This window comes from Phyllostomus hastatus, unplaced genomic scaffold (genome assembly GCF_019186645.2).
Source record: "Phyllostomus hastatus isolate PE091 unplaced genomic scaffold, TTU_PhHast_1.1 phas_contig_16, whole genome shotgun sequence".
Classification (NCBI taxonomy): Eukaryota; Metazoa; Chordata; class Mammalia; order Chiroptera; family Phyllostomidae; genus Phyllostomus; species Phyllostomus hastatus.
The window spans coordinates 19,621,966-19,637,761 of NW_025333643.1; positions in this window are offsets into that span (position 1 = coordinate 19,621,966).

Consider the following 15,796-nt stretch of genomic DNA (forward strand, 5'->3'; position numbering starts at 1 on the left):
TATTGCCCAGTCTGTATTGTTGATGAAAGCCCAACTTAGACCTGGCCAGCCACCTTATTTCATCTTCCTGATCACAGGTGATGATTCAGGAATGGATTTGTGTTTCAACTGAGACCAGAGTTTAGTTCACATAAATAAAAGAGACCCTTTCTCAAATTTATAGAGACAGGCAAAGCTGGATATCAGTTAGCTTTGTTCAGTGTTAGGATATAAACTTATAGCTGATGGTGGCCACATGGGGAGAGGCTGCTTAAGAAAGAAACCAAAAGAGAAGGAAGGAGAACCTAGAGATGGAGAGGGACAGACTCACAAGGACATTGTTGGAGCTCCTGGATCCAGCCTTGTCTGAAGTTCATGTAACTGCCATGACTTGCCAGTTACATAAACCAAATTTGGTTGTATTTTTATCATCCAAAACAACAAAAACTGAAAAAGAGTTTGAAACTAACTGATCTCCAGGGAAGATCACCAGGTTATTGTTGCATGGCTATGATTGTGTGAGAGTTGGGCCTGAATCTTCACTCTACCACTTCTTATCAGGGTAGAACTTCAACTGTTACCTAGTGTTTCCTCAACTTTCCTCTTATACAGAACTTGAAATATTATTTTTCATTAAGTGTGACAATTACATGCATACTACAAATAGCTTAAAGGTACAAATAAAGGGTAATTGTTTATTAAAGTTCTTTCCTATAAATTTTTCTCACTTTAGAACTCCTTTGGTTTTGAGTAAGAAATGCCTCTTGATACTTTCCATTATACACTGGAAAAGCCTCCATTATACACTGCTGTTTATGAATTAAGGCATGCTCTATACCAAATGGTAATTTTTTCTAAGGGTGTTCAAGATATTGACTAAATTCTTTTTCTCCTCATTACCACATCATTTGAGGCTTTCAGAAAAGCTTTTGACTTCTTTCTTTTTTAAAATTTTTAAAAAATATTTTTAAGTGATTATGCTATTACAGTTTTCCCAATTTCCCCCCCACCTTGCCCCCGGCCTTGCCCCCACAACCCTCCAGCATTCCCCACCTTAATTCATGTCCATGGGTTGTACATATAAGTTCTCTGAGTCCTCTATTTCGCATACCATTTTTTACATCTCCCTGTCTACTTTATCCCTACTAACCATGATTCTTCTTCCCTGTACCTTTCTGCCCCTATTTCTCCCTTTCCCCTCCCCAGTGAAATCCCTCCATATGATATCCATTTCTCTGATTCTGTTCCTGTTCTGGTTGTTTGCTTGGTTTTTGTTTCAGTTGTTATTCTTTTCTTTTAGGTTCATTGTTGATAGCTGTGAGTTTGTTGTCATTTTACTGTTCGTATTTTTTATATTTTTCTTAGATAAGTCCCTTTAACATTTCATATAATAAGGGCTTGGTGATGACAGACTTCTTTAACTTAACCTTATCTGGGAAGCACTTTATCTGCCTTTCCATTCTAAATGAAAGCTTTTCTGGGTAGAGTAATCTTGGATGTAGGTCCTTGCCTTTCATGACTTCAGATACTTCTTTCCAGCCTCTTCCTGCCTGTAAGGTTTCTTTTGAGAGATCAGCTGATAGTCTAATGGGAACTCCTCTGTAGGTAACTCTTTCCTTTTCTCTTTCAGCTTTTAAGATTCTCTCCTTGTCTTTAATCTTGGGTAACTTAATGATGATGTGCCTTTTTGTGTTCCTCTTTGGGTCCAACTCTTTAAGATTCTCTGGGCTCCCTGGATTTCCTGGAAGTCTATTTCCTTCATGAGATTAGGGAAGTTTTCCTTCATTATTTGTTCAAATAAGTTTTCAATTTCTTGCTGTTGTTCTTCTCCTTCTGGCATCCCTATAATTCAGATATTAGAATACTTCAGGTTGCCCCAGAGGTTTGTAAGAGTCTCTTCACTTTTTTGAATTCTTGTTTCTTCATTTTGATCTGGACAGATGCTTATTTTTTTCCTTTTGTTCCAAATCATTGCTTTGAGTCCTGGTTCCCTTCTCATCATGTTGGTTCCCCGAACATTCTGCTTTATTTTACTGTAGGTATCCTTCATTTGTTTTTTCATTTTTTGACCAAGCTTAATCAGATCTGTGAACATTTTGATTACCAGGGCTTTAAATTCTCCATCAGATAGGTTGGCAATCTCTCCTCACTTAGCTCTCTTTCTGAGGCTCTACTCTGTTCTTTCATTTGGGCCATATTTCTTTGTCTTGGCACAGCTGATAGGTTGTAAGCAGAGAGGGGTGCTTAGGTATTAACCCAGGCAGGGCAATTCTCTTTGCTGCACAGCAGCAATGCTGGTCTGGTGGTTCTGGTTGATTTTTTCTTTAATTCCTTGGTTGTTGGAGTTCCATGAGTTTGATTTTCTGGCACTTTTGGTTGTTTATTGATTTCAGATTGGTTTTTGTCCCCCTTTTGGTTGTGTGAGAAAGCAAAGAGTCTCTACCTACACCACCATCTTGGCCAGAACCCCTAACTTCTTGCAAAGTGTTTGATGTTCAGTGTAATGATATAAGAAAGTGTGGAGTTGAAGGTTGTAGCAGATTGTATTTTCCAAAGATTAACATAACAATATCTCCCATCCAACATGTTTCTCATCATTGTAACCTTGCTTCCCATCAAGAGGTAGAATCTAATTTTCCTCTCTTGAATTTGGGCATTTCTTGGTGATTTACTAATGCCATAGAATACAAAGGAAGTGACATATCTGATTCATCAGGATGAGTCTGAAAACTGAAGAAAATACTTGTTCTCCACATGTTCCCACATGGGACTTCACCTTTCAGTACTGAACTCCCAGGCTGGGAGAAACACCAGATGTTTTAAGAAAAGAAAAGCTGTTCCTACTATACTTTTCCAAATTCCTGACACACAGATTCTTATGTTGTTTCATATCACTAAATTTGGGGATCATTGTTAATCATTAACAATTGATAATGAGAACATAAGGGACAGCAAGGTCATCAAGGAGCATTTTTGAGGGCTGAAGACATAATGTTTATTGGGCTAAAGCTCTGTCAAACAGGACATGTCTACAATGGGAAACATTAAACATACAAACAAATGGAAAACAAATCCCATCAGAATAGAACTCAGAACCTCAGCTTGCTTGACTTGGAAAAATGTTGGATGATCATCAACTGGAATGCTCTTATTTATAGAAAGATAATCACCTAAATGGTGGTTGTTGTGATGGAAAGATCTATTGATCTGAAGCCCAGACATATAAATTTAAACTTATGTGTAGGACATAACTAGCAAGGTGCTGCACAGCTGACTGACCTCAGACCTGGGCCCAAGTCTCTACTCCAACCCTACTAGTTGACTTATTCTTAACAAATCTTTTCACCATCCTAAGCCTTAGTTTCCCCATCTGCAGAATGTAGACACCAACATCTGCTTCATAGATTTATTTTCAGGAATAAATGAGACAAAACAGCATATAACATATTGCCTGGTACATAGTAAGCATTACTTGTCTTAAGTATTATGTTAAAATAAGTGTGTTAAAAATTATTGAATATAAATAATTGTGTTAATATTAAAATAACAATTATTATTATTTTTATTTAAATAGTTTTATTTTTGTAAACAACACATATTCTTGTTGGTGCAATATGGTACTCATTTCTTTACAACTCTTTTTTTTATTTTATTGTTGTTGAAGTACAGTTTTCTGCCTTTTCCTCCCACCACCCACTCCCACTGCAGCCATCCCCACCTCCCTCTCCTGATTCCACCCCACATTGGTTTTGTCCAAGGGTCCTTTATAGTTGTCCCTGAAAACCCTTTACCCTTTCTCCCCCATTATCCCCTCCCATCACCCTCTGGTTACTGTCTGTTTGTTCTTAATTTCAATGTCTCTGGTTATATTTTGCTTGCTTGTTTGTTTTGTTGATTAGGTTCCATTTGTAGGTGAGATCATCTGGTATTTGTCCCTCACCACCTGGCTTATTTCACTTAGCAAAGTGCTCTCCAGTTCAATCTATGCTGTCACAAAGGGTAGGAGCTCCTTCTTTCTTTCTGCTGTGTAGTATTCCATTGTGTAAATGTACTATAGCTTTTTGATCCACTCATTTGTTGATGAGCGCTTAGGCTGCTTCCAGCACTTGGCTATTGTAAACTGTGCTGCTATGAACATTAGGGTGCATAGGTACATTTGGATTCCTGTTTCAGGGTTCTTATGATATAATCCTAGTAGTGGAATTGCTGGGTCAAAAGGCAATTCTATTTTTAATTTTCTGAGGAAATTCCATATTGTTTTCCATAGTGGCTGCACCAGTCTGTAATTCCACTATTTTCTCCACAACCTCTCCAACATTTCTTGTTTATTGCTTTGTTTATGATGGCCATTATGACCTGTGTGAAGTGGTATCTCATTGTGGTTTTAATTTGCATCTCTCTGATGGCTAGCCATGCTCTGGACCCTCTGTATGTCCTCCTTGGAAAAGTGTCTGTTCAAGACCTTTGCCCATTTTTTAATCTGGTTGTTTGTCTTCCTAGAGTGGATTCATGTGAACTCTTTATATATTTTGGAGATCAAACCCTTGTCTGAGGAATCATTGGCAAATACGTTTTCCCATATGGTTAGTTCTCTTTTCATTTTAATGCTGTTTTCTGTAAGCATGCAGAAGCTTTTTATTTGGATGAGATCCCATTTGTTTATTCTTTCCCTTATGTTCCTTGCTCTAGGAGACATATCAGTGAAAATGTTGCTGCATGAAATATCAGAGATTTTCCTGCCTATGTTCTCCTCTAGGACTTTAATGGTGTCATGGCTTATATTTAAATCTTTTACCCACCTTGAATTTATGTTTGTGTATGCTGTAAGTTGGTGATCAACTTTCGTTTTTGGGTTTTTTTTGCATGTAGCTGACCAGATCTCCCAACACCATTTGTTGAAGAGGCTATTTTTACCCCAATTTATGCTTTTTTCCCCTTTGTCAAATATTAATTGACCCTAGAGACTTGGGTTTATTTCTGAGCTCTCTATTCTGTTCCATTGGTCCATGTGTCTGTTCTTATGCCAGTGCCAGGCTGTTTCAATAAGAGTAGCTTTCTAATATAGTTTGACATCAGGTATTATGATCCCTCCTACTTTGCTCTTCTTTCTCAAAATTGCTGCAGCTATTTGGGGTCATTTATGGTTCCATATAAATTTTTGAAGTGTTTGTTTTATATCTGTGAAATAGGCCATTGGTACTTTAATAGGGACTAAACTGAATCTGTAAATTCCTTTGGGTAGTATGGACATTTTGATGATGTTAATTCTTCCCATCCATGAGCATGGTACATGCTTTCATTTGTTTGTGTCTTCCTTAATTTCTTTCTTCAGTGTTGTGTATGTTTCTGAGTACAGGTTTTTTACCTCCTTGGTTAGGTTTATTCCTAGGTATTTTATTTTTCTTATTGTTATATCAAATGGGATTTTTTTTCCTGATTTCTGCTTTTGATGTTTCATTGTTGGTATACAAAGTGCCTTTGATTTCTTGATAATGACTTTGTATCCCACTGTTTTGCCAATTCATTTATTAGGTTGAGCAGGTTTTTGGTGGAGCCTATAGGATTTTCTATGTGCACTGTCATGTCATCTGCAAACAATGACAATTTTGTTTCTTCTTTTCCAATTTGGATGCCTTTTATTTCATTTTGTTATCTGATTTCTGTGGCTAAAACTTCCAATACTATGTTGAATAGAAGTGGTGAAAGTGGACAACCTTGTCTTCTTCCTGATCTTAGTGGGAAAGCTTTTAGTTTTTGCCTATTGAGTAGAATGTTGGCTGTAGGTCTCTCATATATGGCCTTTAGGGTGAGGAATGCTCTCTCTGTTCCCACTGTGCTGTGTTATTATCCTAAATGGGTGTTGTACCTTATCAAATGCTTTTCCCACATCTATTGATATGATCATGTGTTTTTGTCTTTGCTTTTGTTTATGTGATGCATTACATTTATTATCTTGTGAATATTTTTCTTCCTTTTTTCTTTTGTACCATCCTTACATTCCCTGGGATGAATCTCACTTAATCATGGTGTATGATCTTTTTAATGTATTTCTGGATACAGTTTGCCGGTATTTTGTCGAGGATTTTAGCGTCTATGTTCATCAGTGATATTGGTCTGAAGTTTTCTTTACAACAATTCTTTGAAAGAAAGAATTGTTGTGTCTTTTTATGGTTTTGGATTAGGATGATGCTGGCTTCAAAAAGAGTTTGGGAGTCTTCCATCTTCTTGGATGTTTAAGAATAGTCTGTGAAGGATAGGGGTTAGTTCTTCCTTAAATGCTTTGTAGAATCCTCTTGTGAAACTGTCTGGTCTAGGGCTTTTATGCGTTGGAAGCTGTTTTTTAATTACTGCTTCAATTTCAGCTGCTGTTATTGGTCTGTTCAGGCTTTCTGCTTCTTTTTCAGTGAGTTTTGGAAGATTATGTATTTCTAGAAACATCCATTTCACCTAGGTTTTCAAATTTTGTGGCATATAGTTCTTCATAGTAATTTCTTACAATCCTTTGTATTTTTGTCTTATAAGTTATAATCTCTCCTCTTTAATTTCTGATTGTGCTTATTTGGATCTTCTCTCTTTTTTTCTTGATAAGCCTGCTTAAAGTCTTGTTGATTTTGTTTATCTTTTCAAAGAAGCAGCTCCTGGATTCATTTATCCTTAGAATTCTGCTTTTAGTCTCTATGCCATTTAATTCTGCTTTGATCTTGGTTATTTCCTTCCTTCTACTTGCTCTGGGCTGTCTTTGTTGTTGTTCTTCAAATTCTTGTAGGCATAGGGTTAGGCTGTTTGTTTAAAATATTTCTATCTTTTTTAGTTAGGCCTATATCACTATGAACTTCCCTCTCAGGACTGCCTTTTGCTGTGTCCCATAAGTTTTGGGTTGTTGTGAGTTCATTTTCATTTGTTTCTAGAAAATTTTTTATTACCTCCCTAATTTCATTCTTGACCCATTCATTGTTTAATAGCATGTTATTCAATCACCATGATTTTGAGTGTTTGGGTTTTTTCCCCTTGGGGTTGGTTTCTAGTTTCAGTCCCTTGTGGTTGGAGAAAATGTTTGATATGATTTCAATTTTCTTGAATTTGTTGAGGCTTGTTTTGTGTCCTATCATGTGATCTATCTTTGAAAACATTCCATGTGTATTTAGCTTCTTTGGGATGAAAGGTTGTGTGTGTGTGTGTGTGTATTCCATTTTATCTAGGGCATTGTTCAATACCACAATATCTTTGTTGATATTTTGTTTGGAAGACCTGTCTATTTTTGGCAGTGGGGTGTTAAAATCCCCTACTATTATTGTGTTGTTGTCTATATCTTTCTTTATGTATTTGGGTACTCCTATGTTGGCTGCATATATATTTACAATGTTTATGTTTTCTTGATGGATTCTTCCCTTGAGTATTATGAAGTGACCATCTGGGTCTCTTTTTATGGCCCTGTTTTTGAAGTGTATTTTGTCTGATATGAGTATTGCTACCCCTGTTTTTTTTTTCCTGTCTGTTTGCTTGGAAAATTTGTTTCCAGCCCTTCACTTTCAGTCTGTGTAGATCTTTTGTCCTGCGGTGGGTCTCTTGTAGGCAGCATATGTGTGAGTCATGATTTCTTACCCAATCAGCTATTCTATACTTTTGATTGGAGCATTTAATCCATTTATGGTGTAAGGTTATTACTGAGAGGTACTTGTTCATCACCATTTTTTGTACCTGTGTTCCTTTCTTTCTCACTCTTTTTTTTCCTTTTATTAAAGCAGACCTTTTAGCATCTCTTGCAGTGCTGGTTTGGTGAAGGTGTATTCTTTGAGACTTCTTTTGTCTGGGGAACTCCTTATTTGGCCTTCCACTTTAATTGAGAGCCTTGCTGGATAGAGTAGTCTTGGTTTCAGGCTTTTGTTTTTCATTGCTTGGAATATTCATTTCCATTCCCTTCTGACTTGGAGCCTTTCCATTGAGAAGTCAGGTGCTAGTCTAATTAGGCTCCCTTGTATGTTACTTCCTGTTTCTCTTTTGCTGCCTTTAAATCTCTTTCTTTGTCTTGAATTTTGCCATTTTAATTATGATGTGTCTTGAAATGGGCATCTTTGGATTCCTCTTGATTGGGACTCTCTGTGTTTCCTGGATTTGTGTGACTTTTTCTCTCATCAAATTAGGAGAGTTTTCCATCATTACTTTTTCAAATAAGTTTTCTGTCCATTGCTCTTCTTCTCTTTCTAGCATCCCTATTATATGGATATTATGTTTCTTGTTGTCCTGCAGTTTCCTGAACACCTCTTCATTGTTTCTGAGTCTATTTTCCTTTTCTTGCTCTTTCTGGGTGTTTTTTTCTACCTTGTCCTCCAGCTCACTGATTTGATTCTCTGCTTCATCCAGTCTACTTATAAATCCTTGTAGTGCGTTCTTTATTTCAAGATTTTATTGTTCATTTCTTCCTGGTTTTTGTTTATAGTTTCTATTTCCTTTTTCATACTGTTGTAGTTCTCACTCAGTTCCTTGTAGTTGTCTATGTTTTCTTTCAGCATCTTTATAACCATTATTTGAATTCTATGTCTGATAGTTTGCTTACCTCCATTTCACTTAGCTATTTTAGTGGGGAGTCTTCCATTCCTTTTGATTGCATGTTCTTTTTTTTGTCTCCCCATTTTAGGTGACTCTTTTTCTTTGTTTCTGTGCTTCCTGATGTTTTGCTTTGCTAGTAGTCTTTGTAGGGTGAACTTCTGTGGTAGGAATTCTATGTGGTTCAGTGATGTGGTTTCTTTGATCTCCTTGTCTGGATGCTCTAGGTTTGCCCTTTCTTCTGTTTGTGTGGGCTTTCTTATTGTCCTTGAGTTTTTACCTTTTGATGGTTCCTTTGTTGGTGGTTTCTTTCCTCCATCATGTATACTGATGTTTGCAGTTACCACCTATTCTTGTATGTGATCAGTGGAAAAGGGTAGGCAAGATGGATGAAGACAGAAGGAGAGTATTCTATGGGATTTAAAGTACCAGCAAGTAGAGAAGAGACAAGAGATTCTTTGGATAAGTATAGCATTAACTGAGATATTTCACCCAACTAGCCATTTTTTTATAAAAGGTGAAAGAGAGATAAGACCTTGTTAGAGAGGGGAAGGATTGTAAGCTGAATCCAGAAAACAGAGCAATTGTGCAAGGTTAGATGATGAGATATAGTGAGAGTAAAGGATAGAAAGTAGACACAATGTGCAAGAAAATGGAATTAACCACAACCATAATAAAGTTCAGGAATAAAGTGAAGTGGGCTAAGATCAGAGATGGTTGCTGTATAGTATTTACAATTATATGGAACAAAAATTATTTACAGTAGTACTGTAACAACAATAATATGATAAGAAATATATGATTTGAATAACCAGAATAGAAAGTACATGATCAAGAGTAGTGTGTTATTGGAACACAAGTGAAGTGAAAGAAGAAAAATTAAAATACAGTAAAGAGAGAATAAGGAAAACCAGTTAAACAATGCAATTAAACAGAGAAATACAATGAAGAAAATTCAAAATAAGGAAGAGAAATAAAAAATACTAATAAAATAACAGTGGTAAAAATAATGAAAAAATAATAATACAAATAAACAATAAAATGCTAGCTGTATGGGATAGCAAAGTGACATTTGTCTAAGTTTCTCAATTTTGTGGGTTAGCCTTGTGCTCCCCCTTTGGATCTGTCTCTGGACCTTTTATAACTCCATGTATTATTGTCCCACTTGGGGGAAGAAAAAAAAGGAAAAAAGAGAGAGGAAAATAAAAAAAAGTAAGCCTCCTGTGACTTTAAACCTATTGAGTGAGTTCTGCTGGTCTTCCTGTATGCCATAGGAAGAGGTGGGCTGGGCTTCACTTTTCTCCCTTCCTATGATTTTTCGAGGATAGGGACTAGGTCTGGGCCACAATATTCACAGTTTCCCAGCTTCCAGCCCAGGTCCTCCATGAGCTGCCAGGCTTGTGCCTTTAATTCACCAGTTGCACTGAGGTCCATGTGGTTCACCCCCTCCTTGCTCTTTTTGAGCTCACTGTGGCTGGAGCCCACTGCAGGGAAAGCAGTGCTAGTCAGCCTTGGGTCATGTGGAATCACTCAGCCTCTGGGTGAGCAGTGGGAATCAAGCTCAGGGGCATGGCTCAAATCACTATTAGGGCTATCCAGCTGCTCTGCAAGAGTTCCTTACAAAGCAGCTGCCTGTTGTTCTTAACAAGCATATGGCTTTTCACAGAGTCCAACTCTCTAACTAGTCTGGAGACTATCCAGGTCAAGGTCTTTCACAATCCAACTCTTCTCCCTTCTCCAAGTGTCACCTGGCACCCCAATTTCTCTGGTAATGACCTAGCTGGCATCCATAGTCCAGCAGGTGTATACAGCCCCTGCATGTCTCCCACTTTGTCTCTATTGCCCCAGTGACTTCCACATCCAGGTTTCTCCTGGTGCCAGTTTGCCCTCCCTGCTCTGGTAGGGTAGGGAGCTGTTAATCTAACTGTCCTCCCCATATCCTGCGACAGGCACCAGGCCAGGGGCCACAGCAGCCTAGGTCCCTGCGCAGATCCCAGGGACCTTACTGTCCCATTGTAATCTCCTCACTGTCTACTTTTCAATATCCTCTACAATTTTTGGCCTCCTAACTTCATATAAGCTGGGATTCCATTGGCTGTTCACTCTGTTCTTCAGAAGACTAGCTAGGTGTTCCAGCTGGGCACAGGGAGAACTGCACTCTGCTCCCACCTACCTCACTGCCATCTTTTTCTTATTAAAATAATCATATTAAAGTAATGTGTTAAAACTCTAAAATGTGAGAGAACTTTGAATAAATACACTAACAATATTCTATGGTGGAGCAGAATAAGAATTTGAACAAATATTTATAAATATGCATATGTACCATTCACTTAGCCAAATTCTTTATAAGAATTACTTCTCTTAATTATCACAAGAATGCTTTAAGTAAGGTACCATAATTTCCCATTTAAGAAGATGAACTGAGGCATTAAAAGTGTACATACAAAGCTCCAGGTCACACAGAGTTTAAGTGGTAATTAGACTCTGGAAGACAGCTCTTAATCACTCTGCCACATTCTGTTTTCTTGTTGGATACACTCCCTTTCAGTTTTGAGATGGAGATTGCTCTTTAGGTCAAGCCAGAACTATATTACCTTAATATGAGGCCTCTAAGTGTTACCAGGTCAAGGTGTAGATCAGGTAACTCCTCTAATGTATGCATTAGAGTGGTTGAAAGAAATGGAGACATAACTGAACAGGGAATAAAGACAGATTCATTTTGGTTCCCCATGGATGAGTCAGCATTTTAAAGGCAAATTTAATATGGGAAATGTTGCCATTTCTCATCATTGAAGACATGGTGCCTAAGGCCAAAACCTCTTAAGTGACTCAGAAAAATCTGTCCTTAACATTTAGCATTGGATATGACTTTTAAGGATGGGACTGGTATCTCACTTTGATTTTTGGCTCAGGCCAGCAAACATATCGAGTGTATTTTAAAGGATTCTCAGCCTAGAGTCCACTTCCTGCTTTAGAAGTGAGACAATCAAAAATATTCACTAGACTCTCCCTGCTTAAAATGTGGTCCATGGACCAGCAGTGTCAGCATCTGCTCCCTGGGAGCTTTGAGAAATGCAGAATTTCAGGACTCACCCAGACCTACTGACTCACAATTTTCATTTTAACAAAATCCTTAGGTGATTCATATACACATTAAAGTTTGAAAAGCACTGCTTTAGAAACATATCTCTTGATAACTTACTAAGTGTCACACACTTTACTCAGTTTTAAGGAGGCTGAGAAACATGAGAAGAATATATAAGAATTAAGTAAAAATAATTCTACTTCTTAATAGGAGTTATGAAGAAAATAAGACAAGAGTGGCTGAGGCTTCTGGGAAAGTTTGTAAAGCACGACTGGGAAAGGCTACTCCAAAAATCTGAGACCTAAATGAATGGAAGAGGCAGACGTGTAAAGATAAGAGGAAAGGTGCTTCAGGCAGAGGGCAAAAGGCACGTGCAAAGACCAGTAAGCAAGAATGAGTCTGGTGTATCCTAAGAACTGAAGGAAAGTGGGAGTGGTGAGTGACAGCAGAAGTAGCAGGAGATGAGGACATTCATTCAACTAAGTTACTGAAAACACATTGTGTGCTAGGAATTGTCCAAGGTGTTGGAGAGGTTGCTGTTAACGAAGCATAGGTCCTGTTCTCATGGAGCTCATGTTCTAGTGACTGACCAGATAAGTGTCAAATAAGGGTAATTCATATGACAAAAACTGAAGCAGTATATAGCAGTACGGAGTTATGGAAGGGTTCTTATCTTAGGGAAGTGATCGGTTAATTATGGCTCACTCAGGCCAAACCCAGACAGCCACGTGTTTCTGTAAATCAAATCTTACTGTGACACAGCCACACTCATGAATTTATATATTTTCTATGGTTGCTTTTGTACAACAATGGCAAAGTTGAGTAGCTGTTGCAGGGGTGATATGGTTCCCAAAGTCTAACACATTAACTACCTGGCTCTTCGCTGAAAAAGTTGCAGGCCTCTGTCTTAAGGGCTAGAGTATTTGGTGGTGGGGTGAGGGATAGCTCTCAGAGAAAACGATAATTAAGCAAAAAGCTAGGCAGGACCAAGATCGTGTAGGGCTTTTTAGGTCATGGTGAGGAGTTTAAGTTTTCACTCTCACAAAATGCCATTGAATAGTTTTAAACTGGTTGTGGTGGGGGTGGTGGTAAATGACCTAGTTTACCTCTTTAAAAGCTCACTATCAATCTATGGGGTGGTAACTACTGTATTTTGCCATGTATAATATGCTCCTGTGTAAAATGCATACCCATGTTTTCCTTTCCTTTGGAAAAGAAAAAATCTTTCATTTTAATGTTTTGATTCAATTTTTGTTTATTTCTATTTAGAACAAAACCAATTATCATATTCCAGGGTATTGTTTTGTATACAGATATTATTATTGCCTTCTGGAGTTATACTTTTAGCACATTTAAAAAATTAAAAACTTTTATATAAATATGGAATTAGTACTACCCATGTATAATGTGCATTCTTATTTTTCCCTAAAAAAAACTGGGCAGAATTGTGTGCATTATACACTGCAAAATACGGTAGTTGGATTTCTGCCAATTTTCAGTCAACAAAGACACCTGGTAATGAAAGCCCAGGTGTTTTCCCTTTGATCTTGGCTCCGTCTAGACGCAGACTTTTGGCCAGAGTAAGAACTAAAAGATGCCTAATGCAGAGGAGGCAGTCCCCCTCCTCATGCTTGCATTATGACTGAGGGATTTTCCATTATTCCTTATGAGTGACTGATCTGCAATGATTCTTTGAAAGGGATGTGGTGATTTTGTCCACAGCATGTCCACAGATGAACAAAGCTGCCTTATTTTTTTATAGCTTAATGCCATGATTACTTTTGAATGCCTTAGCTGCATTTATTCATTCATCTATTCAACAAATATTTATTGAGTGCTTATTATGGGTAAGGCCCTGCATTTGGCAGTGTAGATGAAAGGCCTACCTTAGAAAAGTCTTTGTCAGTGTGGCCAGAAAGACTGAAGAAACAGCTGTCAGAGAAATTGCCAAGCAACCATCACATTCAAAGGCATAGAACAAATGTGAATCCTCTAAGAGAATTAGAGTTTTTGTAGTAAAAAGAGAAGGTTTAAAGGAGATAGAATTGAAACCATTCCAATTCTGAAGGGCATGGACTCCTTCAACAAATCCAGTGATATTAAAATGAGGGTTATACAACAGGAGAAGATGCTGAGTTTATAGGCCTGAGATTAACATTATCATTTTAAGAATAATGAAACAGACATAAAGAGCTCAGTAACTTTCCAAAGATCATACAGCTCGAAGTGGTGGAGCTGGGACTTAAAACTAGGAGTGTGTGACCCCCAAGCTGATATGAAACATTTCTGATTCAGTTGTTCATAGCTCAGGATCATTGCTAGATTCAAGAAAAGGATTTGGGGTAAAGAGATGTGCAGTGGAAGTATTATATCTTTATCTTTGAAAGCTTATTTTAAACAAGACAGATGTCTTCTATAGCTGTCTTCTTGGTACCTTCAATAGAATGAGTTCTGATTCAGAGTGGAAATCTTTATATTATATGCTGAAGAGAAGTTAGCTATGTATGAATCACTTCATTTTTTGGCTCAGAAATAAAGACCTAAGCAATGAAATTTTTCCTACAGATCCAGTCTTGAGGTAATTGAAGAGTACATGCCAACTGTATGTTTATTGTTTACAAAAGCATTAATGGTTATGATGAAGAACATTTCAGAAGCTGAATAACAACAATGCTAGCTGAAATGTTTTGGATGATTAATATTAGATCATTGTTGTGCTACATTATGTGCAACAATTCTGTGAGTTAATTATTACTGTTATGCATGTTTTACAGATGAAGGAACTATAAGAGGTGTTCATCATGTAAAGGTGAACACACCTAACATTCTGTTAGGTGGCAGAATCTGGACTTACACCTTTATCTGAATGAAAACAAAGCTCATGCCCTTAAGTGCTCTCTATTAGACTAGTGTAATTTCTGTGTTGCTGACTGTATATTCCATCCACACACATATGCTAATGTAAGTTTTTAACCTTTAGTTCTGCTGGATTTGGGCAAGGCAGCCAAGAAAGACCCAAAGTGGATCTGGCTAATATCTCTGATATGCAACTCCTGATCAATAGCTCCTGATAAGCTTTCACCTGTGAACTGAAGCCATGCTGACCTTGTCACCAGTAACTTGGAAATGAGTCATCATACATTACACTCCAGAGGAGTCAGTACCCATTGCAACTACAGATAGAGCAAGACATAAATAGGAAAAAGCAGCTTGATTAATTTCAGCCATACCATTTTTTTAATGGATGAGTCATGTTAGGAACCATAGGGAGAGAGGGTGCAGAGTCTTCCATAGCTTTGCAATAAATAAACCACTGCAAAATCCAGTGGGGTTTTATACTATTAATGTAGTGATGCATTTGCACTGAATGGCTAATTGATCTATCCATTCAGTTATTCATCCAGCAAATATTTCTTAATTGTAACTATGTTCTGATATAAGATTCCATTTCATCCAGGTCAGTAACTCTGACAGTGTGGTGCCCAGATCAGTAGCATAATCCTCACCTGGGAAGTTGTTAAAAAGGCAGAATCTTGGGCCCACCCCAGACAATCAGATAGTGGGTGGGTCCAGCAATCTGTGTTTTAACCAGACTCACAGTTGATTATGATAGATGTAAATCACTGATCCAGGCAACTTTTATGCCAGAAAGACTTCCCTAATCATCCTCTTATCCCAAATCCTAATTGGATTCCTAGAAGTCAGGACTCCATTTCTTCAGATGACTTCAGATGGGTCACTAGTGCCTAGCACAAGAGTGTGCACATTCTATGCTGTTAAAAATATTTGTTAAATGGATAAATAAACAAAGGTATAGAGCTATATACCTGCATGGTACCCTTTATTTGATTCAGTTCAGTTTCATGGTGTATGAAGAGACAAGTAGAGAGTTGGGAGGACTTTGTCAAGATTTCAAGAAAAGTCTTAGACACACTAAGGCCCCAAGTACGAGTCTAATGTAAGTAAACAGAGGGTATAGATGGCATATGCCTTACTCTTCCTTTCTTTTGGAATTTGTCACCATGACCTATGCCTCCTTAAGAGAAAATCATCAATACATAAAACCTCAGAATAAGTATCTTTATCATAATTTATAATTATCTGAAGGGCTCTAACATGAGGGCTGTTGGCCACCTGTCTGCCATTAATTTCCACTGAGGCTTCATCTGGAACAAGAGAAAATAA